Source organism: Magnolia sinica, chromosome 16 (assembly GCF_029962835.1).
Source record: "Magnolia sinica isolate HGM2019 chromosome 16, MsV1, whole genome shotgun sequence".
In the NCBI taxonomy this organism is placed as follows: domain Eukaryota; kingdom Viridiplantae; phylum Streptophyta; class Magnoliopsida; order Magnoliales; family Magnoliaceae; genus Magnolia; species Magnolia sinica.
In genome coordinates this window covers 31,345,099-31,371,912 of record NC_080588.1, presented here as the reverse complement: position 1 = coordinate 31,371,912, position 26,814 = coordinate 31,345,099, and the positions used below count along the sequence as shown (strand labels likewise).

General features: G+C 41.2%; 1 long non-coding RNA gene across 2 annotated transcripts; it reads left to right on the top strand.

The window, feature by feature from the left end:
• The first annotated feature begins 21,457 nt into the window (after window positions 1-21,457).
• Window positions 21,458-23,278, top strand: LOC131229202 (uncharacterized). Of its 2 annotated transcripts, none has more exons than XR_009163210.1 (3): window positions 21,458-21,643; window positions 21,742-21,942; window positions 22,477-23,278. It is a non-coding gene; the product is annotated as an uncharacterized LOC131229202 (long non-coding RNA). The 2 variants fall into 2 exon arrangements; XR_009163209.1 differs by having other exon boundaries at window positions 21,763-21,942; window positions 22,477-23,276.
• Window positions 23,279-26,814: the final 3,536 nt, after the last annotated feature.

The following is a 26,814-nucleotide window of genomic DNA, read 5'->3' as shown; positions in this document are numbered from 1 at the left end:
AATTTAAAGGGGACCCATCAAATGCACGGTGTTGATGTTTGACACATGTCATGGTGGGGCCCACATACCTTGACCTCATGGGGACAACATGGATTAAACATAAAGGTCAAGCTATGTGGGCCCCACCATAACATGTGTCAAACATCAACACTGTGCATTTGATGGGCCCCCTTTAAATTATGGGATATCCCAAAAATTAGTCGCATACGGAACTTAGGTGGGCCATACCAACTAAAATCATGTAAAGAAATGCCTAAAACATATAAAAGCACTTGGTGGGGTCCACCTGAAATTTTTATGCATTTGAAACTTGGTCTGACTCCTCATCCAAGTGGGACACACATAATGGATGGGCTAGATTTGTGAACCACATCTCGGTGGGCCTAACAAATGATTATGAATATTTTAATGGAGGGTAACCCCTCTTTTTGGGATCAAGCCATAAATTGATCAGTAAAAATGGATGAACGGATAGGATGAAACACATACATCATGGTGGGGCCCACAGAGCATCGACCACCAGCCACGGGGCCCACAGCGCATCATCCAACATGTTCATAATATCAAAAAAATATGAATGAAGGGAAAACACAAACATCAGCCTAAATGTGGGTCACACCACATAATATAATGGAGGGGTTTCCTTAGAACATTCATAATCATATATTGGGTTTGCCTAAATGTGATTCACATATCCAACCCACTCATTATGTGTGTCCCACTTGGATGAGGGGTCAAACCAATTTTCAACTTTATCCATGTCTGTATTAACTTGTAAACAGGTTGGATCTCAAATAAACATTGTGGCGAGCCCTAAGAAGGTTTCAATAGTGGGTGTCACTATCCCACTCTTTTCTATGGTGGGTCCACTTGAACTTTGGATTTGCCCCGTCAGTCAGATGCACCATTCCATGGTGGGCCATGACCTTAAAAATAATCATTTATTGGGCCCACTTAGATGTGGTTCATAGATCCAGCCCATTCATTATGTGTGTCCCACTTGGATGAAACACATACATCATGGTGGGACCCATAGAGCACTGACCAACATCCACCAAGTTTTGTGGGCCCCACTATGATGTATTTGTTATATCCACACCGTCCATCCATTTTGAGATATCATTTTACGTCATGAGCCAAAGAATGAGGCAGATAAAAATCTGTAGTGGACCCCACCACAGAAATCTTAGGTGCACCACACCACATGAAATCAATAGTAATTGGATATCCATCATTAAAATCCTCCTAAGGCTTATTGTACTATTTATTTGACATCCAATATGTTAATTAGGTCATACAGGGCCCGATGAAGGGAAAAAAATAAAAATCAGCTTGATCCAAAACTTTTATGGCCCCAAAATGGTATGACATCCAATATTGTACTGTTAATTTTTTTTAGATGTCTTCACATAGTTTTAAATGGTAATCAACACCTGAGTTTTGTATACGGATGATTTTTGAGACATCTTATAAGCTAAAAGGGAGACATCAAATGCACGGTGTTGATGTTCGACACACATCATGATGGGCCCATTTTACATGTCTGGTCCATTCACTTTATTTTACTGATCATTACCCTCAATTTGACTAGTTACTCGCCTCGATCATACTACATATGAGAAAGATATTGGGCAAACACAATTGATCAACAATTTAAGTGAATTTTGATTTAAACATCTGAAGTTATTTACTCTTCATGTCCGAACTGATTAGATTGTCCAAAAACAGTTAAAGGTTGTTCATAATATCAAAAATATATAAATGAATAGAAAACACAAACATCAGCTTGATCCAAAACTTCTATGGCCTCCAAGAAATTTTAAATGGTAGAGGTTCAATCACACTATTTCCTGTGGTGTGGTCCACTTGAGCTTTGGATATGCTTCCTTTTTGTTCTTTAGACCTCAAATTATCTGTTAACATGGATGAATGGAGTGGATAAAATAAATAAATAACGGTGAACCCCACAGAGTTTACTCTGGTAAAGGTAACGAGTAACTCACTTAAATGTAGTGGAGAAAGGTTTCCTTAAAACAGTCATAATCATATATTGGGCCTACCTAAATGTGATTCACATATCCAACCCACTCATTATGTGTGTCCCACTTGGATGAGGGGTCAGACCAAGTTTTAACCGCATCCAAAACTCATGTGGGCCCCACCAAGTGCTTTTATATTTTTTAGGATGTCTTCACATAGTTTTAAATGGTATGGCCCACTTGAGTTTCGTTTACCAATGATTTTTGAGATATCTCATAACCTAAAGGGGACACATCAAATCCACGGTGTTGATGTTCGACACACATCATGATGGGGCCCACAAAACTTACTAACATCAATTCTTAGGTTCTCATGAGGTCAGTAAGTTGGGTCACAATTTTAACTAGAATATTTGGCCCATTTTACATGTCTAGTCCATTCACTCTATTTTACTGATCAATACTCTCAATTTGACTAGTTTCTCTCCTCAATCATGCTACATATGAGAAAGATATTGGGCATACAAGATTGATCAACAATTTCAGTGAAATTTGATTTAAACGTCTGAAGTTATTTACTCTTCAATTTGAACTGATTAGATTGTCCAAAAATGATTAAAGGTTTAATTAGTGGATGTGCCTAATAATTTAGTAATTTTATTTTTCACAAATAAATTTAGCATTTTTTTGTCAAAATGTATATCTTTTTTTTTTTTACTCTTTTAACTAAATATCATTTTCATTATAAATAAATTTAACATTTTTTTTTACAAAATTTAGTTTTCTTTTTTAAAAAATATATTTTTTTTACAATTTGTCAAGTTTTTCACAATTTTGTTTAATTTTTTAAATTTTCTTTTTCAAAATATCATTTTTTTTAATCTCACTTTTGTTATCGAACTTTTCAATTTTTCTTGTCAAAATACAAAATTTAGTTTTCTTTTAAAAAAAAAAATATTTTTTTACAATTTGTCAATTTTTTCATAATTTTGTTTAATTTTTAAAATTTTCTTTTTCAAAATATCATTTTTTAAATCTCACTTTTGTTATATAACTTTTTAATTTTTCTTGTCAAAATACAAAATCTATTTTTCTTTTTAAAAAATATATATTTTTTGACAATTTATCAATTTTTTCACAATTTTGTTTAATTTTTTTAATTTTCTTTTTCAAAATACCATTTTTTTTATCAATTTCTTTTTTCAAAATTATCAACATTATTCGAAGTTCTTAATTTTTTTTTTCAAAATCTAGATTTTTATAAAATTACAGTTTTTTTTTTTTCAAAATTTAAAATTTTCTTAAATATTGTTAATTATTTTTCTAAGCTTCTCAACTAATTTTTTTTTTTGAAATTCATAATTTTTTTGAGCTTCTTAAATTTTGACCTGAGCATTAGAGACGGTCTTTGACAATCTCTAATAGAGACGGTCTTTGACAGGGCTATAAGACGGTTTAGGACCGTCTCTAATAGAGACGATCTTTGATAGTCTCTAATAGAGACAGTCCTTGACCATCTCCAATAGAGACGGTTTAGGACAGTCTCTAATAGAGACGGTCTTTGCCAGGGCTATAAGACGGCTAAGGACCGTCTCTAATAGAGACAGTCTTTGACAGTCTTAGATTACAAGTAAAAGACGGCCAATGACCGTCTTTAATAGAGACGGCCAATGACCGTCTCAGATGACCGCATATAAGATGGCTAAGGACCATCTCTAATAGAGATGATCTTTGACAGTCTCAGATTATAAGTAAAAGACAGCCAATGACCATCTCTAATAGAGACGACCAATGACCGTCTCAGATGACCGCATATAAGACGGTCAAGGACCGTCTCTAATGCGGACGACTAATGAGCGTCTCAGATGACCCATATAAGACAGTCAACGATCGTCTTAAATGATTTGCGGACGTTCAAATTTTTAAGACAATATTAAGGACGGTTAGGGGCCGTCTAAAATTTTAGAGACGGTTTACGACCGTCTCTAAAGCGTCTTTAAACCAAGCAATTTTAGAGACGGTCCAGAACCGTCTCTAAATCTGTCATTTTTTTTCCATTTTTCAAGTAGTGTGTGGGCACTTAGGATATCCTTGGGTGAAAATCCCAGAATCTCCGAGGCCAGGAGGTGCCCCAATCTTCTAGACTGAGTGGAACATGAGTGCTCGAGTGCCGAATACCAGAAGACCGCGTCTCCCACTGTGTCGTGGTCGATTAGGAGGGGGTGTGGCCTTATCCACTCGAGTGAGGGGGCTATAAGCTAGGCTGAGTATGACCAGCTCGTAAATGGGTCCGCTATCGATGAGCCGAGTATGTATTGGCAGACTGCTGGCTAGGCGGATAGTGAGGTCTCTTCCACTCGCTGGGCTGTGCAACTAGGCAGGAGGCAGTTAGTGTCGAGTGTAATAGACCCCGGTGATTTTCTCAGAGAGTAACCATACTGATATGTGGACTTATTGAGCAGTAATTGCATATCCATTCATTCATTCACTTACTATCCACTCGGGTTGGTGGTGCGTAACTATTTGTTACGTGTACCTTCGCATGGCCAGGATTTCGGTTGGGCGCGCGACTAACCTGAGGTCAGGAGTTTACCACATTGAGTCAAACTATCTAAATTTAGGTATGAGATTGGTTTGGATAGAAGTCCCTTGTGGTGGACCCTGTAGCCTGCGATACTACGTACTATCATCCCAACTTCACATTTCAGTTCGCACCGCATATTACATTACATCCGCAATACTTAGCATTTTGGGTTACTATATTTTTTCACTTATATGGCCTAGATGAGGTTGATGGTATTTGTAGCTCATCAGGATTTGCATATTGCATTGTATCCTTAGCATCTGTTATTGTCTTATTATGTTTTGCATCGCATAGCCTTGGTATGTGTAACGTCTCGAAAAAATCCGTACAAGGACCCGAGTACCACCTCAGGCAGAAATTACCCAGGACCAAAACCTTTAGAAATTATGTTAATGTTAGTAAGTGCTAAACTAAAGTGCTTGTGAAATTAGCACTAATCACTTTAAATATGATCTGCAAGACCCAAAACGTGCAGAATCATTGACGCTACGTTACCTTGAAATCTAGAATCCATTCCTAAATCCGGTTGCTCTCGGGAGCACACCGAAACTCCGTATCGGACCTAGACCGCACGTCGAAAGTCCGATTACCCCAAAACTATACGGATGTGACCGCATTACTGGACTTGACAACCCCCTTGGAAATCAAGTCCTAATTGTGTCTAGAAATGCACAACTTGAGCCTGGAGCAAAGTGTGTGAGAAACGTGAAAATATTTAGAAATAAAATCTGAATTTAAGTAATCTGAGTCATGTTGCTTGCGGGTCAAATATAAGGATTCAGACTGTCAGAATCTGACCCAAATACACCCTCGGATCAGGAGAAATGTCCCACACATGTCGGTGTACTTGTGACCTTGATCGAGTGACTATGACCGTTGAACTGAAACTGGTCCGCCACGGCTGATATGTAAATTTGATCGGAACGAAAACTCAACCTGACCTAGAGTCATGGTCAGGGAGTTTAAGTCCGACCGCACGTGGAAAGGGGGCCACCAGAAGTGCTCCGTTGGACTGGAACAGTCCGTATTTGGATATAACCTAAGTATACCTTGGCCCTGGGGCCATTTCCATCAATCCTGGACCTATATAAGGAACTTAAACCCTCTCCCTCTCACCTCATACGAATTTGAAAACCCTAGGGGAGAGAGGAGAGAAAAGAGAAGGGAAAAGAGAGAAAGTGAGAGTGAGAGTTGGAGATTCTTCCTGGGATTCAATCCCGCTATTCCACGCACTCAACCACCATCCTGTATCGCTATACAGGCGATTCCAATTCCGTTCTTAGGTAAGAAAACCTAACCCTAATCTGCTTTAGGGTTTCAGATAGTGTAAGTTATGAAATAGCTAACCTAATTTATGTTATAAGTTACCAATCCGCCATTGACAAAGACTAAGTGTCTAAAACAAATCCGTTACGCATTTACCGGCGTAAGGTCCGGACTATAAACGTATAGGTTATGGTTTTCAAGGCTTTCAATGTTGGTTAATGGTTTATTACTGATGTGGGTGCTATTTCACATGCCAAATGCTTTGTTTGTTTCGCATTTCAGATATATATGAACTATATTGACTATAGTGTATTCTAGGTATTTGTTGAAATGATTGAATGCGTGTAGAATTGGGATTTGTGTTTGCCATGATTATCTGTCATGGATAGGGGATAATTGCATTTGTAACAACTCCTTGGCGAAAGGATCCGTCCAAATACATGTTATGACCGATGTACGTCATGTGTGTTGAAGGGTGTAGTTTAAGTGTTTGTTGAAATGACTGAATGAATATGAACTCTTGATTTGTGCCTACCGTGGCTATGGGATGTATGTGCATGATGATGGGGTATGTGACAACTCCTTGTTGGAAAGATTTGTCCAAGTATATGTTAAAAATCAACATATGTCATGCATGTCGATAAGTGTAGTATAAGTGTTTGATAAATTGTTTGTATGAGTAAGTAATTGGTGAATTGTATTGTATCTGGGCGTTGAGATAAGGTTCTCAACTACCTTAACTATGTGCATAAATCCATCTATGTACCTTATATTATAGTGTCTGATTACTTATGAAATACATATGTGTGAATTCATGTTTATATTATATTTCGTAAAATGCTTAAATGGTTGTAGGATTTGAATTACTTATTGCTTGATTATCTCACATGAACTCCCCTTGGTACTAAGTGTGGTTGGGACTATGAAATAGTCCAGGCAATCGGTAACAGGTTCTGATTTGGTGGCTAAGGTTGTTTTCGCCCCACAGGACGTGTTCGATAAGTCCGAGCCGTACTTCAGTTGTCGACAGTGGTTAGGCCACACGGAGTGCTCGTGCACTTCATGTCGATCGATTCGATGTGCACTCGTACTAGTCGAGCTCGTCAAGTAACCCGATTGACCCAATATATGTTCACCATATTTGGATGCTACTACTTGAATCTAAGGTACCAAACTCACCAGTGAAACCCCTTTAACCTTGGTACCTCGATCCGCTAAGACTCATGAGCTGGGCATGGTGGTATGGGACACCGTGGTTGAGCTGTCGGCCTACACTGGGGTGACGAGCCTCCCTGTAGTGACCAGTGAGCAACTCAGACTCGTGAGCTGAATACGGTGGTATGAGACATTGTATTCGAGCTGTCAGCCTATACTGATAAGGTGACGAGCCCTTTGTAGTGACCTTAAGCGTACGCTAAGACTACGTAGAGGTGACGAGCCCTTACGTAGCAACAAGAGTACACTAGGCCTGCACTGATAAGGTGACGAGCCCTTTGCAGTGACCTAGAACCGTAACATCGTATGAGATTTACTAGGATTGACGACCCTAGAATGGATCATCGTTTGAGAATTGATACAAGGGAGGTACCTTAGCTTCCCAATCCTGCTGTATGAAAAGGACTAATAAGAACTTGGTAATCATATTCATGCACCACATTGCATGTGCCATTTGGCGATGTGTAGAGAGCACGAGGAAGTGACTGACATGCACGACCGTTAGATGAAGATCGCAGAGGGAGTGCAGGCGAGGGCATGCAACATTTATTCATACCATTCCTGCATTAATCAGGGTATCTAGGGATGTTCGATTGTATTGCTTTTTATCATTACTGCTTGGCAGAATTGATAACATGTTAACCTTTACTTTATTGTTCCACTGAGTTAATCACTCACTCCCACGTTACAGGACGGTGTTTTAAACACTAACCAGACCCTATTGCAGGTTCAGATGATGGTGTAGGCTGCGAGGCGGAGCCGGACTTCGAGGATGATGAGGAGGCATTCTCATATATGCAGTATTCAGGCGGGTTCTCGTAGACCGTTCTAAATCGACGGGGCTTCAGGGTTATACTTGTAGTGGACTATTATATTTTTTTTCATTTTGTAATTTAAAACAATACATGTAATTATTGACCTAGCAATGCATACATATTTCGGGGACCTATACTGAGTTATAATGCTATACATATTTGAGTAAGTCTTCTGCTTGCGTATTACAACTGTCCCTGAATTTTATATTGCTGATTTGGCTTAATCTTATTCATGTTTTATGCACTAATATAGACAACATTTAATCATTATTAAATATGTTGCATAAGTGATGCGTTGGAACTCGGGAGTTGGACTTCTACTCGACCCCTGATTTTTAGGGCATTACAAGTTGGTATCAAAGTATGATTTAGATTAAACCGGACCTAGGTTAAGGTCACATGATGTATGCTGACGCATTTAGACCTAGGTGGGTGCGAGAAAAATGTAGAAACAAGCTTAGGTTGCCCAGTTTCGCCAATTGGTGAAATTTACTGAAAATGATCGTTGAGATCAGGTCTGTACACATCTGTGATCGATTGAGTCGACCTCGGACCACTTCTAGAACGTCAATCGATGGGTTTAGACCATGATTTACCTAATCCCAGCCTTCCACAATCGAGAAAACATGAAGTTACACCAGAAATTACTTGAAATGACCCGAGGTGACTCAAAACAGAGCGGGGCCAAATCGGTGCAATTCAGGGGACCCACAATGGATCCTGTACACCATCGGCACCCCGGGAGGGGGGTGGCCGCCGCCCTACCATGGCGGCACCGCGTCGAGTCTAGAGGACTGCCGCGCCTACCGCGGCGGACCGCAGTCGGGTTCGGCCGGGCCTGTCGGGCCGCTGCAGGCTGGCGTCGGGCCGACCCCTAAATTCATATGGGGCCCACCAAAACACATGGGGACCCCTATTTCTTTTCCTTTTTCCCTCTTTGCCTTCCTCACACCCTTCCAAGCTCTCCTTTTCCTTCAAAAGCTATTGTTTCTCTCTCAAATCTTCCTTCCATCCACCCATTTCATTATTTTCCTTCAACACATACACCCCTCTACTGTTTCCCATCAAAACCCTCTCCTATCTCTCTCTTTTCCTTCGATTTGAGTGCACAAATCCCTCATTTGTGTCTCACATATCTTCAAGTTCAACAACCCATCCTTTTTCCACTTATCATTCCACTCCAATGGCTCTATTCGAGTTTGTTACAGCCATCTTCTCCATTTCCACCTTCCTTTCTCTCATGAGAAGGAAGCGATCTCCTACGGATGAAGCCGGGCCTAGTTGCCCAACCTGTCCAAAGAGGAGAGCAGGCGTAGAGGCAAGCACAAGCGCCGCCTGTGAGCACAAGTCGAAGCGGGACCTAGATCCCCAAACCCCGATCGAGAGAGCGCTACCGATAGGCTTCAAATACAGTCAGTTTGGTGGCCGTAGGGTTGTACTTGAAGTTCATGTAGATGAGAGGTTGTTTGGGCTACACCCGATTATGGACTGCTTGGTGGACGTTGAGTGGGGTCCCATGTTTGAAGGTAAGTCTTCCACATGTGAGAATACGGTTCGTGCTTTCTACGCCCATATCCGAGACCCATCACTAGAGCCTTTCTAGTTCACTGTTCAAGTAGGGAAGCGGGAGCACACAGTTAATGTGGAGCTGGTAGCCCGGATTATGGGGATTCCACGTGGTGAGGTACACGCCAACGAGAATTTTTTTAAGAGTGCGCAAGAAAGAGATAGCCGAACGCGATACCTCTGTGGCTGATTGGCTCCCTAAATGCGAGGAAATTGCCTCCCATCGACAAGACTGACAGATGACTTCCGTTTGCTTCACCACATTTTCACGTATAATGTGTATCCATGGTGGGGCAACCGCACTGAATGCACTCGGTTGATGGTAAACTTCTTGTACAGGGTTGGACATGGGGACAAGTTGTGCTTGCCCACGTTCGCCCTTCTTCAGATAATTCAGACCGTACGCTCTGTCAGGAATGACGTCTCACTTCCGTTCGGCTAGCTGATATGTAAGATTGCTCGAGAGGTCGGCTATAGACTTAACGTGGATGCTATTACGCCGTTCTGGTACATAAACGACGCTACGCTTAACAACATGGAAATCGGCCCTCGAAAATGCTAAGCCTGACTCGACAAGTATGGGGAGGAGTCCGATAGTGAGGGGGAGGAAAGTATTGATTTAGAAGAAGAAAACGAGGGAGGAAGGGGTAAAGAGATAGAGGAGGAACAGGAAGAAGAAGAGGAGGCTCAGGACACAGAGGAGAGCTCCCCTCCTACGGCACCGGGGCATGACACTGATCGGGTTGCTAGGGAAGAACGTTTAGCTCAACTTGAGGAGGGCCAGGCTGCCCTGCGACAGGAGATCATCGATGTCCGGGGCCTCATGAAGCACAAGTTCAAGAAGGTGACCCGCACCTTGAAAGTTATCATGTGTTGCCTGTAGGATAAGGGCGCCCCTCCTCCGTCGCCAGATTCGGATGTCTAGTCATCCATGTCGTCGCCCTAGTTTATTTTGTTGTTGTCTTAAAATGTGTGTGTTTTGATGTTGACAAGCTTAGTAGTAGTGTAGGTGAAAAGTATGTTGTGCTGATTGACTTGTTTTAACGTTTGCAGCTTTACTTGTAATAGCTCATATGCATTTCCTGTCATGATTCATGTAATGTGTATTTCATGTATTGTGACAATTTTGGTAACTGAAATGCATGAAGTTTCTTTAAGCTGTGTGTAAATGCTGTGTGGTTGTGTTTGTGGGCATGCTGAATCTGACCTGGGTTGCACCCTATGTTGTATATAGGGAATGCCACCTAAGGTTACACGGAGTACCGCACGGCTTACTCTTGGCGATTCATTTGATGGGGCACCTCCCCTAAGCGATAGCCATACGGACCCCAGTTGGGGCCCGTCTCCCTCTGACACCATGCCGGACTCTCAGCCGACCACTGGCCCCACCAATGGGCCTACACCTGCTGTACCACCAGTTCCAGAGCAGAACCGTGCGTCCTCCTCGACGCCATCTATGCCTCAGTCGGCTCCCCCTACTGATAGGTTGGAGCAGATGATGTTGTTGATACAGCAGCAGCAGGTTCAACAACAGCAGCAGCAGGCACAACAGTAGTAGCAACAGGCACAGCAGCAGCAGAAGTTTTTGGCCACCATGGTGAAGATTTTTGCCCAGAGCATGGGTGTGGCTTCGCCTACTCCATTTACACCCACTGATGGGAATGCAGGTGCTAACGACCACCTTAAGCGATTCCAACGCTTACGGCCCCCTACCTTTGCGGGTACTCACAAACCCGAGGAGGCCGAGTATTGGCATGACCCCATCTCTAAGATGCTAAAGCCACTGCACTACACAGAGCCCGAGCAGGTGGAGTTGGTCACCTTCATGTTCGAGAAGGAGGCCAGCTAATGGTGGGATAGTGTCATCTGTACTGTTGTGGTCGGACACATATGGACATGGGCAGATTTTGAGACCCGCTTCCACGAGAAATACTATCCCATCACCTATCTCCATGAGAAGGAGAGTGAGTTCCTTCACCTCCGACAGGGAGGGATGACAGTGGCTGAGTATGAGAACAGGTTCACTGTGTTGGGCAGGTACACCCCGTTGATTTTGGCAGATGAGGCGATGCGTATGCGACATTTTTCTGAGGGCTTGCGACCAGATATTCGGTCGAAGATGTGCTGTACTAGCATACCTAGCTATTCTAAGCTAGTGAGCATGTCCATGAGGGCTGAGCAGGACGGGGACAGGCAGTCCCGTATGCGAGCATTGATGGCTCCTAGGCCGCGATCAGAGATTTCGAGCAGACCATTCCTCAGAAAAAGGCCGCAGGCAGACTCACCACCGAGGCTGATGGCTCCACCTGCCCCTGTGAGGTGACCTGATGTGTGGTGTGCCTGCTACAAGAGGCCAGGCCGCACGGAGGTGACTTGCTTCACTAGGATGAGGGATAGTAGCTTCTCACCGCCCCAGAGGATCAATCGCCAGCTTACCCAGATTATATCACGACCACCTCTACGCTTGGTACCAGGTCATCCATCCTTTCGGCCACCTGTACCTCGATTTAGGCCGCCTCAGCGACTTATGGCTCCTCAGCCCAACCGGTCTCAGCAGACGCGCGTCCATGCATTTACAACGGAAGCGCCTGATTCTACAGATACCGTACCTTTGGCCTTCGGGCTCACCGCCCACATTGAAGGCACCCCTATATTTCTGTTAGTGGATACGGGATTCACTATATCCGTGATATCATGTTCTGCAGTCTGGCGCTTAAGGCTGAAGATGACTCCAATGGTTGGGCTGCGAGTTATTGCAGCACCAGTGACTTTTATAGATGCCACAAAAATGTGTGAGGGTTACTTGATAGATTTAGGGAGCAGGATGATATGCATTGACCTAATTGTCACTACAATATACCATTTCGATGTCATCCTTGGTATGGATTAGCTGACTGAAGTGAGGGTCGAGATTGACTGCGAGACCCGACTAGTGACAGCTCACGGGCCTGAGGGCACGCCCTTTACGTTTCCCGTGCAGGTCAGTTGACCTTTTCGAGTTCTTTGTTATGCTTCCTTACTGAAGAATGTTAACAGCCCGGTACTTGAAAGCACACTAGTGATTCAAGAGTTTGAGGATGTGTTCAGTAAGATACCTGGACTACCTCCTCGGCGCAAGATCAACTTCATGATAGACCTTGTGCCTGATGCGACACCAATATCTCTTCCGACTTATCACATGGCTCCATGTGAGATCGAGGAATTGAGGAAATAGATCAACGATCTATTAGATGCTAGCTTCATACGGCCGAGTGTGTCTCCTTGGGGAGCACCCATGTTATTTGTGAAGAAGAAGGACGGTTCACTGCGATTGTGTACTGATTATCGCAGGTTGAACCAAGTGACAGTGAAGAACAAGTATCCCTTGCCCAGGATAGATGATCTGTTCGATCAGTTGAAAGGGGCGCAGTATTTTTCAAAGATCGATCTACAGTCAGGGTATCATCAGTTGCGCGTCAGGGATGAGGACGTGCAGAAGACGGCTTTCAGGACCAGTTTTGGGCACTATGAGTTTCTCGTGATGTCGTTCGGCCTTACGAATGCTCCGGCTGTGTTCATAGACTTGATGAATAGGGTATTTCGGCCGTTCCTTTACCGATTCGCCATTGTGTTTATTGATGACATCCTGATATACTCTAAGAGTCGGGAAGCTCACGAGGAACACCTGCGAGTAGTCTTGGATACTCTGAGGAAGAACCAGTTATTCGCATAGTACAAGAAGTGTGACTTCTGGAAAGAAGAAGTCAAGTTCCTGGGACATGTGGTGGCCAAGAAAGGGATAGTTGTGGACCTTGCTAAGGTAGCCGCAGTTCAGGACTGGGAACAGCCCGGTTCAGTTACCGAGATAAGGAGTTTTCTTAGTCTAGCAGATTACTATCAACGATTCGTTTGGGATTTCTCAAAGATAGCCAGACCTTTGTTTCAGTTGTCACAGAAAGATCTGAAGTTCGCCTGGAATGAAAAGGCAGAAGTAGCTTTTCAGGAGCTGAAGGACAGGTTGATGTCCGCCCCTGTGCTAGTATTGCCAGAGCAAGGGGTCAAGTATGTTATATATACAGACGTGTCTCGTGTCGGTTTGGGTTGTGTCCTTATGCAAAAGGACAAGGTGATTGCATATGCCTCGAGACAGTTATGGAAACACGAGGAGAATTACCTGACACACGACCTGGAGTTGGCAGCCGTCATCTTCGCACTGAAGCTCTGGAGACATTACCTCTACAGAGAGGAGTTCGAGATCTTTTACAACCACAAGAGCCTCAGATACATATTCACTCAGCGGGACCTGAATATGAGGCAGCGGCGATGGATGGAGACACTGAAGGACTTCAAGTTCGAAGTCTCTTACTATCCTGGCAAGGCCAACCTTGTGGTAGACGCACTGAGCCGCAAGAAGGCATTGGCATTTGCGGCTCCGTTAATGGTAGCAGAGTGGGACATGGTAGAATTTGTGCGAGACTTTGAGCAGAAACTCACGATGGAAGTGTCGTATGAGGGCATCACATATATTCGAGTACAGCCCCTCATTGATGACAGGATCATCGCGGCTCAGGCAGACGATAAAATATTGGCGAAGATGAGAGGGCAGGTTAGTGAAAATGAGGCTTCAGAGTGGAGCGTTGTTACGGACGGGGGCTTACGTTACCGTGGCCGCCTATGCGTCCCGAACCTCCCTGACTTGAGCAAAGAAGTTCTTAAGGCCGCTCACGATTCTCGAATGGCTATGCATCCAGGCAGTATGAAGATGTATCGTGACATGAAGAGGTCATACTGGTGGGACAATATGAAGGCTCACATAGCAGATTACGTGTCCCGTTGTCTCACATACCAGCAGGTTAAGGCAGAACATCGCCGACCTCCTGGTTTGCTTCAGCCCATGCCCATAGCTGAATGGAAGTGGGACTTCATCTCTATGGATTTCATCTCGGGGCTACCGAAGACGAGGAAGGGTTATGACTCTATTTGGGTGATCGTGGACCGGTTGACGAAGTTGGCTCATTTCCTCCCTATCAAAGTTTCGAACTCTGCAAACGAGTTGGCTAGGTTGTACATCAAGGAGATTGTACGTCTATATGGAGTTTTCTTGGAGATCGTGTTGGACCGAGACACGCGATTTACATCTATCTTCTGGACTCGTATCCAGGAAGCGATGGGTGTGAAGTTGAAGTTCAGTACCGCATTCCACCCATAGACTGACGGGCAGACAGAATGGGTGAATCAGATTCTGGAGGATATGTTGCGAGCCTGTGTGCTGGATTTCAAGGACAGTTGGGATGACTGTCTTCCTTTTGCAGAGTTCGCCTATAACAACAGCTTCTAGGGCAAGTATTGGCATGGCTCCTTACGAGGCATTGTATGGGCGTCCGTGTAGGGCACCGTATTGCTGGGCAAAGATTAGCGAGAAGAGCTTGATTGGCCCAGAGTTAGTTTAGGTGAGTTCAGAGAAAGTCGACATTATCAGGCGCCGACTTCTAACAGTGTAGAGCAGACAGAAGAGCTACACCGATACAAGGCGGCGACCACTAGAGTTTGAGGTCGGAGACCATGTGTTCCTCAAAGTTTTCCCTATGAAGGGAGTCCTTCAGTTTGGCAAGAAAGGAAAGCTTACGCCTCGATTCATTGGCCCATTATAGATACTTGATTGAGTGGGGGCGGTAGCGTACCGCCTTGCTTTGCCCACACCACTTGCGGGTGTGCATAATGTATTTCATGTATCTATGCTGAAGAAATACGTTTCCGATCCTTCCCACATTTTCAAATGGGAGCAGGTATAGTTGAGCAAGGATGCGACATATATACTGCAACCGACGCGTATCCTAAACAAGAAGGAGCAGGTGTTGCGTAGCAAAGTTATTCCACTTGTGAAAGTACTGTGGACACATCACACGGAAGAAGAGGCTACTTGGGAAACAGAAACCGGGGTTCGAAAGAACTACCCTCAGATTCTCAAGGAGTACGAAAAGGTACTAATTTTGAGGATGAAATTTTTCTTTAAGGGAGGTAGATTGTAACGTCTCAAAAAAATCCGTACAAGGACCCGAGTACCACCTCAGGCAGAAATTACCTAGGACCAAAACCTTTAGAAATTAGGTTAATGTTAGTAAGTGCTAAACTAGATTGCTTGTGAAATTAGTACTAATCACTTTAAATATGATCTGCAAGACCCAAAATGTGCAAAATCATTGACGCTACGTTACCCTGAAATCTAGAATCCATCCTTAAACCCGGTTGCTCTCGGGAGCACACCGAAACTCTGTATCGGACATGGACCGCACGTCGAAAGTCTGAATAGCCCGAAACTTTATGGATATGATTGCATTACTGGACTTGACAATCCCCTCGGAAATCAAGTCCTAATTGTGTCTAGAAATGCATAACTTGAGCCTGGAGCAAAGTGTGTGAGAAACATGAAAATATTTAGAAATAAAATCTGAATTTAAGTAATCTGAGTCGTGTTGCTTGCGGGGAAAATATAAGGATTCATACCATCAGAATCTGACCCAAATACACCCTCGGATCAGGAGAAATGTCCCACACATGTCGATGTACTTGTGACCCTGATCGAGTGACCGTGACCGTTGAACTGAAATTGGTCCGCCATGGCTGATCTGTAAATCTGATCGGAACGAAAACTCAGCCTGACCTAGATCCATGGTCAGGGAGCTTAAGTCCAACTGCACGTGGAAAGGGGGCCACCAAAAGTGCTTCGTTGGACTGGAACAGTCCGTATTTGGATATAACCTAAGTATACCTTGGCCCTGGGGCCATTTCCATCAATCCTGGGCCTATATAAGGACCTTAAACCCTCTCTCTCTTACCCCATACGAATTTGAGAAACCCTAGGGGAGAGAGGAGAGAAAAGAGAAGGGAAAAGAGAGAAAGTGAGAGTGAGAGTTGGAGATTCTTCCTGGGATTCGATCCCGCTATTCCACGCACTCAACCACCACCCCTATATCACTATACATGTGATTCCGATTCCGTTCTTAGGTAAGAAAACCTACCCCTAATCTGTTTTAGGGTTTCAGATAGTGTAAGTTATGAAATAGCTAACCTAATTTATGCTATAGGTTGCCAATCCGCCGTTGACAAAGACTGAGTGTCTAAAATGAATCCGTTACGCGTTTACCGGTGTAAAGTGTAGACTATAAACATATAGGTTATGGTTTTCAAGGCTTTCAATGTCGGTTAATGGTTTATTACTAATGTGGGTGCTATTTCACATGCTAAATGCTTCGTTTGTTTCACATTTCAGATATATATGAACTATATTGACTATAGTGTATTCTATGTATTTGTTGAAATGATTGAATGCGTGTAGAATTGGGATTCGTGTTTGCCATGATTATCTGTCATGGATAGGGGATAATTGCATTTGTAACAACTCCTTGGCGAAAGGATCCGTCCAAATACATATGAACTCTTGATTTGTGCCTACCGTGGCTATGGGATGTATGTGCATGATGATGGGGTATGTGACAACTCCTTGTTGGAAAGATTTGTCCAAGTATATGTTAAAAATCAACATATGTCATGCATGTCGATAGGTGTAGTATAAGTGTTTGATAAATTGTTTGTATGAGTAAGTAATTAGTGAATTATATTGTATATGGGCATTGAGATAAGGTTCTCAACTACCTTAACTATGTGCATAAATCCCTCTATGTACCTTATATTATATTGTCTGATTACTTATGAAATACATATGTGTGAATTCATGTTTATATTGTATTTCATAAAATGTTTAAATGGTTGTAGGATTTGAATTACTTATAGCTTGATTATCTCACATGAACTCTTGTTGGTACTAAGTGTGGTTGGGACTATGAAATAGTCCAGGCAATCGGTAACAGGTTCTGATTTGGTGGCTAAGGTTGTTTTTGCTCCACAGGACGTGTTCGATGAGTCCGAGCTGTACTTTAGTTGTCAACAGTGGTTAGGCCACACAGAGTGCTCATGCACTTCATGTCGATTAATTCGATGTGCACTCTACTAGTCGAGCTCGTCAAGTAACCCGATTAACCCGATATATGTTCACCATGTTTGGATGCTGCTACTTGAATTTAAGGTACCAAACTCACGAGTAAAACCCTTTTAACCTTGGTACCTCGATCCGCTAAACTCATGAGCCGAGCATGGTGGTATGGGACACCGTGGTTAAGCTGTCGGCCTACGCTAGGGTGACGAGCCTCCCCGTAGTGACCAGTGAGCAACCCAGACTCGTAAGCCGAATACGGTGGTATGAGACACTGTATTTGAGCTGTCGGCCTACACTGATAAGGTGACGAGCCCTTTGTAGTGACCTCGAGCATAAGCTAAGACTGCGTAGAGGCAACGAGCCCTTACGTAGCAACAAGAGTATACTAGGCCTACACTGATAAGGTGACGAGCCCTTTGCAGTGACCTAGAACCGTAACATCGTATGAGATTTACTAGGATTGACGACCTTAGAATGGATCATCGTTTGAAAATTGATACAAGGGACGTACCTTAGCTTCCCAATCCTGCTGTATGAAAAGGACTAATAAGAACTTGGTAATCATATTCATGCACCACATTGCATGTGCCGTTTGGCGATGTGTAGAGAGCATGAGGAAGTGACTGACATGCGTGACCGTTAGATGAAGATCGCTGAGGGAGTAGAGGCGAGGGCATGCACATTTATTCATACCATTCCTGCATTAATCAGAGTATCTAGGGATGTTTGATTGCATTGCTTTATCATTACTACTTGACTGAATTGATAACATGTTAACCTTTGCTTTATTGTTCCACTGAGTTGATTACTCACTCCCACGTTACGAGACGATGTTTTAAACACTAAACAGACCCTGTTGTAGGTTCAGATGATGGTGTAGCTTGCGAGGTGGAGCCAGACTTTGAGGACGATGAGGAGGCATTCTCATATATGCAGTATTCAGGCGGGTTCTCATAGACCGTTCTGAATCGACGGGGCTTCAGGGTTATACTTGTAGTGGACTATTACATTTTTTATCATTTTGTAATTTGAAATAATACATGTAATTATTGACCTGGCAATGCATTCATATTTCGGGGACCTATACTGAGTTATAACGTTATACATATTTGAGTAAGTCTTCCGCTTGCGTATTACAACTGTCCCTAGATTTTGTATTGCTGTTTGGCTTAATCTTATTCATGTTTTATGCACTAATATAGACAACATTTAATCATCATTAAATATGTTACATAAGTGATGCATTGGAACTCGGGAGTTGGACTTCTACTCGACCCCTGATTTTCAGGGCGTTACAGTATGACTGATAGCACTCATGGACTTACTAGTATATTTCTGCTTACTTTGAAATCGTATGATTCATGATCTTGTCAGTATTTCTGCTTATTCCGATGATATATGATTTATGGGCTTTATGGTATACTTGGCACTTATCTTGTACACACACTTTCACCACCCTCTAAGCTTTTGTAAGCTTATGCATGATAGATGCGTGCAGGTGGAATTAGGTTGCAGCAACGTTGAGCTTAGAGCGTGCAGCTGTCCTTTGGAGCTTTGATTTTGATATATGTATTTTCCTTTCAGCATTATATCTAAATGATTATATTAGTGGATATGTGATGATGATGTTGCCTTTATGATTTGGGTATACTTGTGGTTATGCTTCTTATGAGACAAATGTATGTTGGAAAATCCTCCTTATAGGATCCCAGGATCGAAACCTGGCGTATGTACGCTGGGGGCTGAGAATGGGGTACTACGGAGGCTGTTGGCACCGGGTTCGGCGATCGGAATTCCTGTGAATCCGATTTTCAGGTTTAGGGCGTGACACATCATAGTGGGCCCCACGGAGCCCTTAAGAGGACCGTCCATGGCCTACGCCCAAAATTAGGTGCGCGCTCAAAACGGAGCCGCGCCTAAATGTCACCCCCATTTCTTTCTCTCTCTCTCTCCATACCCTAACCCATTTTCTCATCTTCCTCCCTCTCTCTCTCTCCATTCCTCAATCCCCCCTCTCTCTCTCTGTTCCCACCGTCAGCACTCTCCCTCTCCCTCTCCCTTTCCCTCTCCCTCTCTCGAGCTCACTCGCCCTCGCCGTCTCCCTCTCCCTCTCTCAAGCTCCCACACCCTCACACCTCCTTTAACAACACTGACTCTTTAGTTGCGTTGCCTCTACCGACTCTCCCTCTCCCTCTCTCGAGCTACTAGGTAATTCTTTTCATTGATATATTTGGAGGAGGATGCTGAGTTGTTTTTCTAGTTTTGGGATTATTAAATACAATATATTGAACTGATTCAGTTTGTGAATTCTTTTGTTCCTCCTATTTTGTGGTAGATTGCAGGCATCATTTGTGTTTTTATTGAGTAGAAATTTCTTTAAAGATTCAAATTTATATTGTTGTTGAGGTAGTTTTGTCTGAGAAGAGTTTGTGATACTCAGTTCCTATTATGCTGAAATTTGATTTGTTATCATGTAGTTTTAAGATTGTTGGATACATTGTTTTCAATGGGTCTTTTTTTTTTTAATTTCTTGATCTTTTTTTTTCCTGTAATTGTAGTTGTTATAGAGATTGAAGGATTTAGTTCAGTTGTTATTGACGTAGATATGCTTTTTATGGTGACGATGGTTATAAAGATTTATTGTGATTATAGATGCTCAGTCATGTGGTGTTATTTGTTTTACACATCTTACTTGCTTCGTGTTTTGAGTTAGTCTTCAACGGCTAATGATGTTTTATGGCATTTGAAAGGATATTTGATACGTTCTTATGTCTTCATTTGGTTTTGAGGTTGATCTTTATGTTCTAAATGCATTGGTTCATGCATATTCTTGCTGTAGTGGGGGAATCAAGCTTGCTCATGAGGTGTTCGATGGAATGCCGAAGTTGGATGTAGATTGGGGGAGTCAGGCCTGGTGATATTATTGCATGAGCAGGCCTCTCTGTCAGGAGCTCCCCTATGTATTCTATTAAGTCTCAAAGAAGGGCAATGATTTCTCAGTGACATATGGTATGATTGGGGAAAGACTGGTATGCACACCGTGCTTTAGACAAAATCTTTTGGAACATGAAATTTTTAGACTTTGTTTGCGCACTGCTTTAGAGGGTATCAGGGATCTCCCAGAGTTATGGGGTATTGGGTGGGTGGTTTGTAAAGGCAAGGTGCTAGCTATTGATCATCTCAGGCATAGGGGTTGGCAAAGACAACATGCTAATTATTGATTTTCTCAGGCATAGGGAGATGTCTATGTCTATAATTAACAAAATTTCCTTGTGTTTGAGGAATGGGGAATCTGTTGATCACCTACTTTTGCATTGTATTTTCCAGGATTCTTGGATTTTTCATATGGCTTGTTTAATGCCACATTCCATTCCTGAGTTGTTCCAAGAGTGGAAGTGAGGCAAAAGGGGAAAAACTTAAAAGCCTTAATTAAGGATCTCTTTGAGCAGTTTTATTGTAAATTTAGAAAAAGTGGTACCACATAATTTTTAATAACAAGGCATAATCGCCAACCCCAATTAATTGGGATTAGGCTCAGATGATGATGTCATAATTGCTAGTTGTGTTGTCAAGCCAAAAGTTAAAAATGTTAGGTGGTTGAAATGTATTTGGGGGATTAGAGTGGGTAGTTAAGTGTCTCGGGGCTGGTTGGTGGTTATTCTCCGTGGAACGATTTCTCATTGTTCGATTTATTTTTTCAATTTTCTGCCTTATCTGAATTCTGTAGGTGAAAATTGACTTAAGCATGAGATATTTTTAGATTTGAAGTCCTTTGCATAGTTGATCCTGCATTTGCTGTAATGATATTACTATTATTGCATGGATATGTTAAGCTATGACTAATTGACTACTGGATACTTACAAAAACTTGTGTATAATTGGATAAGGGAACTCCAGAGTACCGAGTTTTGAACTCTTGAATTTAGAACTAACCAGTAGTTGGTAATGTTAGAAAATTAAAGATTTTTTCTTCTACCCTCAATTTGTAAGATTTTTTTCCTGCTGGTTTGTGTAGTTCCTAAGAGAAGAGCTATCAAAAATAGATGAAAGTTGGACAATTGCATGTTCTGATTCCTTGCCTCACATTGTCCATATTTTGACATCGAAGGATTGTAAAGGTGAAGCCCAATTTTTAAAGAAGCAAAGTGATATTATCGAGGATGTTGTGGATGAAGTTGTGCACGCATATCATGGTGGTTTCAACAAAGCAATTCAAAATTATTGCAATCCAACTCAACAAAGCCTGGTGTGTAAACCACCCTTGAACCCTTGAAATGAATTGCAAAATTACTCAAATGAAGTAGAAATAACATTGTGATTTCCTTTATTAACACTTACATTCAGGATATGTGCTTCAAATTGCAGTTACATTATGTGCTCCAAGTAGAAGAAGTATTTGTGTATGATGTTGTAAAAACTACTGAAGAAACTCCAATGGATGTACGAACACAAGTCATTGAAAAGGCGAATCACCTTAATATAAAAGCAACTCTAATGGATGTATAGACATATGTCATTGAATTTTTGAATCAGCTCAATATAAAGGTATTATCAAACAATTTTTACTCCAATGGTTGTAGGAGATCTTATCAGCATTTATTTAAGAAAGTTGTGAAACCAAAGGTTTATTCCTTTTAGTTTAGAGGAGTTATATGATACTCAGGCTGTGCATGACACTTGATATGCAGGCACTTAGAAATTATAGATGTGGCATATATTAACTCAAATAAAACTGTTAGATTGTGCAGTCCACTGTATCCAAGTCAAAATCCCAAGACCATATTGGTTGAACGCTTCTAACCTTTGATTCTTGGATACTTGTTTGTGGAGATAGCTAGGACCATTGGATATGTTTCATTTTATCTTGATACTTGATTTTTTTTTGCATATGATTTTATTTTTTTTAACAATACACCCATGTTTCCCTTCTATCCTTTCTTTTTATCTCGGTACTTGATTCATTGCATTTCTTTTGCTCGATTCACATGGATATATTTTAAGCTTGTTATTATCCCTCATTATCATGATCTAAGACTTATCTGTTTTTTCCCCTTATCTAATTTAATTCCAACAATGTAGTTCTTATCATTACTCTCATTAGCAGCAGCTTGTGCTACAGCTAGTGTCATCAATGTCCTCCCCGACATTAGTGGGTCCTACTGCCCACCAAAGTTCTGCAGCAGGTATCAACTCTCTGCTATGATTGATTTCTTGTCTTGGTTTCTTACCACCACTTCGTCGCTTTTCAATATGTGGCTGCTTGCTTCTTGGTGATTCTCATTCAACTTGGGCTATTGTTGTCTTGTTGGTGATATCTGAGACTGTTCATGATGTGGTTATGTCTATATATTATTGATATGATTGTGGAAGGTGGAAGTGAGTTGTCAATAAAAATCAGATTCTTCCTATTGATGAGTAAAAAGATGAAAGAAATATGAAATTCTATAATGTATTTGCAAAAAAGTCTGTACATCCATTGTGCAAAGAACTCTTTCATTTCTATAAGAATCCAAACAAAATGAAAAAAATAGTATCCTAGTTAGGATGGGAAGAAAAGAATTTTCCCAAAATAGGATTGCTGCTAGATTCATATGCTAGAGGTATTTAATATATTTCAGGTTGATCTTCGGAAGAATGAGGTAGGCTTTAATGAATCTTTCAATTACAAAGAGGTGTCAGACTTAGATGCAACCTTGAAAAGGCCAGTTTTTGAAATTCATATGCAATGTGTTTTTAAAATTTATTAACATCATTAGAAAAAGGTAACAATGTCTTTTTTGCCATTTTCAAAATTTATGATCATCACCAGATTTTAATGTCAATGAGGTTCGCATTGCCATTATCTTTAAATCCCCACCTGGGCATCAAGTTTCCAACTAATGTTGCTTGTGGATCCATTTTAGTGGACCACATTTCTAACTTTTGGCTTTCTTGTTCCTCAGATTTTGGTGTCTCTCAATTTGGCTGAGGAAATCAAAGCTCTAAAACTCAGTGCTAAGAGTGCGTGAGACTTTGAGATGTGATTTTTAAACTTTTCATATTGAAATTCATGTGGCCAAAATCATCACTATTGATTGTAACAATTTGAAGCTTTCAGCTTCCAACATGATTTTTAAACTTCTCAATTCTGCTCTAAACTTCTCAAAATCATCTCTTTCTTATGGCAATGGAGCTTTGGATCCTATGGATACGTCTCCTTGTTCTACTAACCACTTAGATGGCATACATGATGACAACACTTACACAATTCCTAAGATTTGCAAATCAACAAAAACTTGGAAGGAAGAAGGGCATCACCAGAAGCCATAAAGATGTTGAAAGAAAATGGTTTTAGTAGGTAAATATACAAAAGGATGTATTAAATGGCTAAGTGCTAGCAAGTTGTTAATATTCCATGGTGATACTAAGATTCAAACTTTTGTGTTAGTTTGTTTTCTGTAGGGATTTATCCGGTTACTTGCTATATGGAGTTATTCCGTTCTCGACATCTAGGCTCAAACAGCTTACTATATGGAGATATTCTGGTAACTTGCTATGTAGGACCTTGAAATGAAGCCCACCTTTGTTCCTAAGTCTGTCAAGGCTATTGCCATGTTATTCTTGGCAATCTCAAAATTTAGAGACACTGTCAAACACCTGACACAACAGAACATCCATCACTAAAGATAAACATCAATCAAAATGCATTAAGAGTCATGTACTATCTATGACTATAAATATGAGAGCAGATAACCAGTGGACTGCCTCTCGTAGCACGCAATAGCTGATTCTTCCCTCACATAGCCTTTTTAGATTAATCCAGTCTCTGTGACTTAGGTCTGTTTGAAATGCCTTTATTTTTCAAGAATATATTGAGCAAGCCTCTATGACTCAGGTCTATTTGGAATGCCTCTATTTTTCAAGTAGATTTTTTTTATTTGATGTATGACTAAATTATATTTCAAAAAAGAAGAAAAGATAATACATCGACATTTTCTCAGCAATCAAATACACCTAAAACAGGCACAAAGACCACAGACAATGCTTAAGCTACCATGAACAGCTGAGAGCCTTTGCTATTATCCAAGACCACTAATGCCTCCTGAAGCTTTTATCATTGGGAAGAAAGGAATGCCAAATGTTTTCGCAAAGAGAGCAAGCCGGCGGAAATCATTTCCCAAAGGGTGAGATTTTTATATGCAGGCTGATGTATTTTTAGCCCCACAAATCAATGTTGCCACTACAAGGTTCAATATTGAAATGGTAAAGTTTTTAACTATTTATTTTATCTTTGTTTTTTCCTGTTCTTCATAAATAATTTGATGTTTTAGCCACCAGTCATTACCATCTAGTTTTGTCACTATTTGTACATATGTCATCTCATGAGTCTTACTTTTTGTAATTTTCTTACCCATGTAGTGATTATCAGAAGCAGTGGGTCATCATTGAAAGATTACCCTTGTAGTGAGTCCAATCAAGGTATGGATAATACATGGTTTTAGTTCATGGTAAATGGTACCTTTTATTGTGGATCACCCCTGGACCAAAGACCTGGTACCTTTTGTTGTTGTAAGTTCCTAATTAGTTTGTTTCTGTATTACGTTGGAGCTATCTGAATGTTGAGTGGGGGTCCCTGGAAGGTAAGAACTGCTGTTATGATCATGATAAAGCTGTCCATTTCCTATGGACAACAATATGGTTGGCCTGGCCATTTGGACAGGCCCGTGTTTATGTATTATCTCGAAATTGATGAAGTAGATCCGGATGTGCGTCGGATCTATACGGATGTTGAGTGGGGGTCCCTGGAAGGTGGGAACTGCTGATATTTATTTTTTCCCTTCATCACTGTCTGTGTGATCTTGTGAACAGGTTGGATGATAAATAAACATTACCTATAACATATAACCTTCACCTAAACCTAAACCTAAACCTAAACCTATAACCTATAACCTAAACCTATAACCTATAACCTAAACTTAAACCCAAACCTATAACCTATAACCTACACCTAAACCTAAACCTATAACCTAAACCTATAACCTATAACCTAAACCTAAACCTAAGCCTAAACCTATAACCTATAACCTAAACTTAAACCTAAACCTAAACCTAAACCTATTCTCAAATCCCTAAACCTAAACCTAAACCTAAACCCAAACCTAAAACTTGTAACCTATAACCTAAACCTATAACCTACACCTAAACCTAAACCTATAACCTAAATCTATAACCAATAACCTAAACCTAAACCTAAACCTATAACCTATAACCTAAACATATAACCTAAACCTAAACCTAAACCTATAACCTATAACCTAAACCTAAACCTATTCTCAAATCTCTAAACCTAAACCTAAACCTATAATCTATAACCTAAGCCTAAACCTAAACCTAAACCTAAACCTAAACCCGAACCCGAACCTGAATTCCTAAACCTATAACCTAAGCCTAAACCCAAACCTAAACCCAAACCTATAACCTATAACTTATAACCTACCTATAACCTACACCTAAACCTAAACCTATAACCTTAACCTATAACCTAAATCTAAACCTAAACCTAAACCTAAACCCATTCTCAAATCCCTAAACCCTAAACCTAAACCCGAACCCGAACTCGAACCCGAATTCCTAAACCTATAACATATAACCTAAACCTAAACCTAAACTTAAACCTAAACCTAAACCCAAACCTATAACCTATAACCTATAACCTACCTATAACCTACACCTAAACTTAAACCTATAAACTTAACCTAAACCTAAACCTGTAAATTTTAACACTTCTTAAATGTAGGGGACCGTAATAGAAGGTGTAATTTGAATTCCCTAAACGTCTCTTTGGTTAGAAATAACATTTCACATGAATTTCAGCAATTAGAACTAATTAGAGATGAAGCTGGTATAGTTTCTGTTTGAACTGGTGAATATCTTATTCAAGTGTCATTTAATGTTTATTAAGCCACTGAAATTCGATTGTTGAATGTTGCTGTATTGCTTTGTGTTTGTTTCAATTCCATTCTTTTTATTTGAATTTCTGTTGTGATTTTGATTTTGATTCTGATTGTGATTGTTCTGGTGATGTTCTTAGTTACCGTGTATATGGAATGATCAATGCAATGAATTGTACATGTGGGTACCACCATTTGGCAATCCTACTGACCTGTTCATGTGGCGGGCCATGTTGTCGATGGGAAATGCGATAAAAGTTTTGCCCATTAGATTATTCTAATTGTTTGATTGGGCCACATTTGATGTGAACTATAGGTTGCCGCATGTGGGGAAATTTGGGCATGGCCCATCTCATAATGTGGCCCACCATTTCAACCATTGGCTTAATGAATGGTGGCCACACTCATAAGAATACTGGATTTAACAAAAATGATGTCATTACTTCCTAATATCATCTATACTGATTGAGGGGTTTGTACATTAATT